General features: G+C 37.7%; 1 long non-coding RNA gene across 1 annotated transcript; it reads right to left on the reverse strand.

The window, feature by feature from the left end:
• Positions 1 to 659: 659 nt before the first annotated feature.
• On the reverse strand, positions 660 to 3,020 carry LOC146915653 (uncharacterized). The gene is made up of 2 exons (XR_015013387.1): positions 2,594 to 3,020; positions 660 to 832 (listed from the first exon to the last, which is right to left on the reverse strand). It is a non-coding gene; the product is annotated as an uncharacterized LOC146915653 (long non-coding RNA).
• Between the last annotated feature and the right edge of the window lie 3,443 nt (positions 3,021 to 6,463).

The raw sequence follows: 6,463 nt of genomic DNA on the forward strand, positions 1-6,463 counted from the left end.
TCATTTTTGAAAGTGAAGCACCATGCACTTTTGATTGAACAGCTCCCATAAGTTATTACTTGGAAAATAATTGAAACTGGTCCTTATACGAGAAGCTTTAATAATCTAGAAGATAATTTAAACTTGGTCATATGATTTGTTGGAATGGCCTCCAGTCAAATATTTGGCTGAATTGGATTTTATTGGATGTTTGTTCTCACTGTTGCAATGCTTTTTTCTTTAACTTGTGGCAGTAGGTTAAACAGATTACAAACCAACTATCTATGGAGGTCTCACGCTGGACAGCTGAAGCCTCAGAAGGTATGTTACTTTTTAATTTTTTTTTAATTAAATTCGATGTGTAAAATTAACTATACATGTAGCCAATGAAAAAAAATGAAAAATAAAAATAATATTCATGTCAGCGCCATGTTAGCGAATCTGATGAGTCAGATGGGTCAGGGGGTATTTTGGAGAATCTTGATTTTACAAGGACGGAATCTAAACAAATAATTTTACATAGGAAAAAACTAGAAATGACCTATATTACAGGCGGAAACTAGAAAATGACCTATATTACAGGAGGTATGTAACACCCATACTATTACTAGACGTATCTATAAAGTCTAGCATGTGCATTAAATTAGTACTGGATACATTAAAATTTACAACAAAACAACTACGAATGAATATATATGTATACAACCAAATGCGTTCGTACATAATAATACAACTCAACTTTCTAAAGTATAAAGAATGCGTCCTTGCATATCCATCTCATCCTGCAGCGGTACGAACGAACACTTGTCGCATCATCCATTCGGCTACTAGCTTGCTAATCCAACCTGTTTATCTGAAACAAAAGAGGATTGGGATGAGACATAATGTCTCAGTGAGTTCCCCTAAATCCTAGGCTATAGGTAACCTCGGGGGAAACCTACGGTCACCACGTGTCTAAAATACAACCTGACGGTTGATTATACGTGTGTGGGGACTTGCATACTTAGACGGTCGTGCATACTAGGGCCGTCGTAATCTTATCTCACTTGTTATAGGCTTCACTTCCTATACGTGTCATGGCGGTCAAGGGGAATCTAAAACCGCAATGCCAAGAATACGCTCTACGCATCAAGGCCTAAGCATACTATAATCATGACACAATTCTAAACCGGACGATTAGGGGGAACCTAAGATCGTCATCGGTATATCTTTCTCTATTCTTGCTCTATGCATAACTATGTTGTATCTAACAACATATTCTATCTTGCTATCATGCTAGTTTTGACGATCTATGTATATGTTCTACTATTCTTGACGATCTACGTCAAGGCTCTACTAATTCTTGACGATCTACGTCAAGGCTCTATGACATAACATAAATATGTCTAATAAATATGCATAGTCAAGTTCATTTATAAAGTTAGCGTTTAACAAACAATTATTATCTGAGTTCATTTTACGGAAAGCCCCGAGTGGAGTAACCCCGAGCGCAATCCCTATCTATCCGATGGAAACCTATCTAAGGTATAACCAACGACACTCCTGCAGTGACGTGCGGGATCCTTACGGCTAACCCCGTTTCTCCTAATGGAAACCCCTTGAACCAACCTAGTGTGGACACAAGAGACACGACCACTACATCTTGCTTACTAAGTGACATGCGGGTTCCTTACGGCTAACCCCGTTTCACCTAATGGAAACCACTTGAGCCAACCTAGTGTGGACACAAGAGACATGGCACCTTTAACTTAAAAGTCTTGGTCTATATATATATATATATACATGAGTATTAAATCTATAAATGCTATCTCTTTTACCTCGGATGCCTATACGATCCGACTAAAGGTAAACTATATGCTTGCTTAACTTGCTATGTGAAGAGATGTCTGATCAATTCACGTCTGTCCACACTCGTATGGCACTCTAGTTTCTATACGAAGAGAATACTCTATATCACTTCGTATCTAATCAAGCATACTACTCATGCCTAGCATTCTATTCTTTACTAACTATTCTAGTTCTTGACAAGCTATGTCAAGGCTCTATTTTCATACCATGCCTAGTTCTTTGCTACCCGAGTAACTCGGCTAAACTCTCTTGAATCACTCTTGCCATTCATGTTAAGATTGCCATGATTTTCTTTTCAAGAATTGTTTGATGTTATGTGCATTGCCTAGATATTGTTTTGGGGTTATAAAGTTATAAAACGTCGAAAGGAAGACTCCGGAATGCCCCACGGACCCCAGGATGGACCAACAGGCCAAAAGCTTGTTGGCCAAACCAGAGGGCTGCGCTAATAGCGCCCCTGGAGCGTGGGTCATCTGAAGAATTTCGCTATTAGCGTAGATTTCGCTAATAGCGTAGTTCTTCGGGTCTGTGGTACCAAATTTCCAATTTTTGACCCAAAACTCAATCTAATGGTTCCTGCAATGCCCCAGAACATCCAGCAACATATATATACTTTATAAAACAACTTACATAGCAATATTAACATGTACAAAGCAAGATCAAGGCTAGGGTACTAAAACTCATATTTCTCTAATCTTAACAAAAATCATGTTTTGCTTGCAATTAAACACAAAATCCCAAAGGTGGGTTCTATCTAAGAACTCACCTAATGATTAGCACTTGATCTTCAAGCTTCAAGCATCAACCCTAACTTCCTCTTCATTCTTGATCTTTAGCCCTTTCCTCCAAACCATGCTTTAATCTCTTCCTCCACTTGTTTCTTGCTTGATAAGCTGCCTTAATCCTTGCTTGATCATGATTTGGAAGAAGATTGGATGTCTTAGAGAGGAGAGGGAGGCGAAATTCTAGAGAGAAGGAGGAGAGAAAGGTTTTCCCAAAAACCTAGAAAGAGAAAGTGTGGGTAGAAATGAAGGAAAATGGCCCTTGTGGCCTTATATAGTCGCTTGCGACGTTTTACCACTTTGCCCTTCGCCTTAGTCGTGTTTACCTGACACTGACACATAAGCCCATGCTTGACTGATATTACTCATTAATATCTTTCGTTGTACTTAACATTCTTCCCCAAAATCTCTTTCCATGAATCTTAGTCCTCTGATACATTTAACAGATGAAATTTCCCTTTAGCTGACAAGCGGGATATTACACTCTACCCCCCTTAAAAAAAATTTCGTCCTCGAAATTTAGAATCATCTACCAATCATCGCAACAAAAATCTATTTCCTTTGGTTTCTGCTATACGATATCTAATCAAAACCACTCTAGGAAGGTTGAAGAATACTTTTCTCAATAAAGCATGCAATTTATCCTCTTTCTTATTCTGCATATGATTGAATATGGTCTCTTCAATCTTACTATCTTTATCAAAATCACAGAACTGTCTGAGAACATAGTGATTAAAACTAACTTTTGTTATAAGAGGATTGCTTGTCTCGGATCAATTCCTTCCCTGCTTAGCATGAACTATGCATCTACGTAACTTTTCTCTATCTGAATTACTCAGGATTTGCCTTTAAACTGGAGTTCTACTGACATTCAGGTTTGCCCTGCAGTGCTTACGTGTATCTAACACATCTTCCATGTATACATCTTATCATGCATACATAATCTGTTTTACCGCACATTGCGATTTATGCTTCTTACTGTTGCTACTTATCTTGATGATTCTACTCATCTCTAATCATAGTCTTATGAAACCTTTCTATCTCTTCATAATCTCCCTGTACTGCAATTCATGGGTAACTTGTCTAGCTTGGCATGAAGAAGTGAACTCAACTACACTGATTCATCTGACAATCTATTAACCTGTCTGGCGGTTCACATACTCTTGAAACTTTCTACTAAGCCCTTTTGCACTTGCATTGAACACTCTTAGCACAAATCCGTGCATCCCGTATGACACTAATATCACATGGGCCTTGTCATTCATTCATAAAAACTTTATCTTCTAGTATTGGCATACTTTCTAGCGCCATTGCTTGTTAGTTAATAACGATACTCATTCTAGCTTTTGTTTCTAAGAGTTTCTAAACTTTGGTACATAGGTTCTTGGAACGGATAAATACATGACTAGAAAAATATCATTTTTAAAACTGAGTCTATACTAGTACTGCAAAACAACAGGACGAGTCTCTATATCTGAAAAAGGTTTTACGACTCTCCTTCACACTTGTCTCTAACAAGCTGGTCCTGAAGTCTGTACGTCTTAAGTGAGCTTACTCGCTTACGACGTATCTCTTTAGTTTTAACAATGTGAAATTTCATGTTTTTAAAATAACCATCGTTCCCAAGTTCCTTAATACCAATATTAACTCTAAAAGTTATAAAATCATGGCTTGACACCATTCTAGAAAGTATCGTTATCATTTAACAAGTATGGTATAAGAGGGTACGTACTTCGTCAGGCATTACTCATAAATCGTACTCCATTAACATAGCACATACTCTTTCTGACTAACCAACAGCTCTTCTACGAATTCGACATCACCAAAAAGGCAACTCGATTAATTCATCTGTGTTAACTCTAGTCTTTCTCATCTTACCTGAGTGAAGATGCTTTCTTTAAACTTTTACTTTAACCATTACTGGCTGCATAAGCATCTATACTTACTTAACATAACGAGAACTCCTCGCTTTCCACATAATACTTCTCACTGAAATGGTATTTCTATCTCGAACATTTTCACAAAGATTCTTACTACAAAATTCCATGTTCCATGGCTACTGTTCGCAACTTAAGTAATTAACTTCCGTTGCGCTACTCTGATTCCCACTGGTTGGCTTCAACCCATACTCTGATCCGGACGAGTGAACTTTATTCTTCTTCTATTATTACATTAATATCTGCTTGAACTCTGCTCGATATTTCTATGTTGCATTCTACTCTGCAACCACGCTCTAATCTTTGCTGGTAAGATTGATTCTCAAGGAAACTTACCTCTGGACAAATCAATGTCATACTTACTCTTATTCCCGAGCAACTTAACTCAAGGAGCACATCTTTGCTATTACATACCTACTATTCCATGAAACGCTCTTACAACCTCCCATGGTAGACTAATCTTGCATTCGGACATACTTCCTTATGCATCTAACATTGTAGCTTCGTATCTCGCATACTATGTTTTGCTCAATCCTTTCTATGCTTGCTCGTTAATTTTTCTTTCTAAGAAAATTTCGTAAATTAGCACACGGGTCATTGACGTTGATGATTTTCAACTATATAAAACATATACTGAATCTAGGTCCCAGTCGTTACTCTAAAATCTCAGGACGAGTTGATAACACGTATGTGTCATCAAATCTTAGTCCTAGTGAGTTTAGCCCAAACTACGCGAGTCGTAACAAACCGGTACCTACAAAATTTCATTTTGAATTTCAAAAATGTCAACTTCAATCACCCATATGCGTATGTCTTTCTAAAATCATGTAAATTTTACAACTTAGCATCCTAACGAGCCTTCGCAATTTCATCAAGCAAAACATAGATTCGAGGGGTACTCTTAACTCTGCGAAATCCAAAATCCTCGTGATTTCATATGACTTTGCACCATTTAACTTCTTGCTTCATGATTTCACATCTGTGACTTCCATTCTAGATATTGGTGCCTCTAAACTCTTGGTCCAAACTCATTCTTATTTCTTGACACATTAACTTCCAAAGTCATGTTAAACCGAATCGATTTTCGTTGATGGTTGCCCATGCCTTTTTCCCTTTTGAAAACTTTAGGGTGTGATATGCATTCGTCACTCAATATCAAAAAAAAACAATTTCTCATTGCATAAAAGATGGTGAAGACAACTCTCCAATAGTCACTGCATTCCCTAGAGACGAACTGAAAAATTTCGCTCCGGGTTCGCTATTGATGAGTTTCTTCAGCTCAATTTTTAAAAACATACTTTGCACGAGAATTCTTATTTCTCAAGTAACCTAATGCACATCATTCTTCCCTAGCATCGTAAAACATTCTATAATATATGCATGGCAAGCATCAACCTAATTCGATACAATTCTCGGCACTTTAGAAACTGATGCTTCATTCCTGATAACATAAAACTTTCACTGAATCCTTTTCTACTACGAGTAACTTATTTCTCTGCGTTACCAATTAACGTAGCTTCCCGAACATTAGAACCTTGTTCAATTTGAACATTCAAGTCCATAATCTCAATAACATAACGCTATTCCTGAGAGTCTACTAATCCCGTCAACCTACGTCGACTGCTCTCTATCTTGTAGCCTTGCGCTTACCTTCTGGAATACAATTTCCGTTCTAACTACGACCCTTACTGAAGCTTCAGGTCCTGCTAAGATATTTTCATATCCTTCTCTTATGGGTATACGAAGTATCATCAACAACTTACCCAACGCTATCTAAACGTCCCTTCTCAACATTGCCTTACATTCCCGGAGGATTCATACTTCTACTTGCTTAGTTTACCGGCCACCTACTGGCATGATCAACTTCTTACTAATACTCATTCTGAGTTCTTGCTTCTAAGTTCACACTTTCCGGTG

Source organism: Medicago sativa, chromosome 6, assembly GCF_051527215.1.
Source record: "Medicago sativa cultivar Bolivia chromosome 6, Bolivia_mono, whole genome shotgun sequence".
NCBI lineage: Eukaryota > Viridiplantae > Streptophyta > Magnoliopsida > Fabales > Fabaceae > Medicago > Medicago sativa.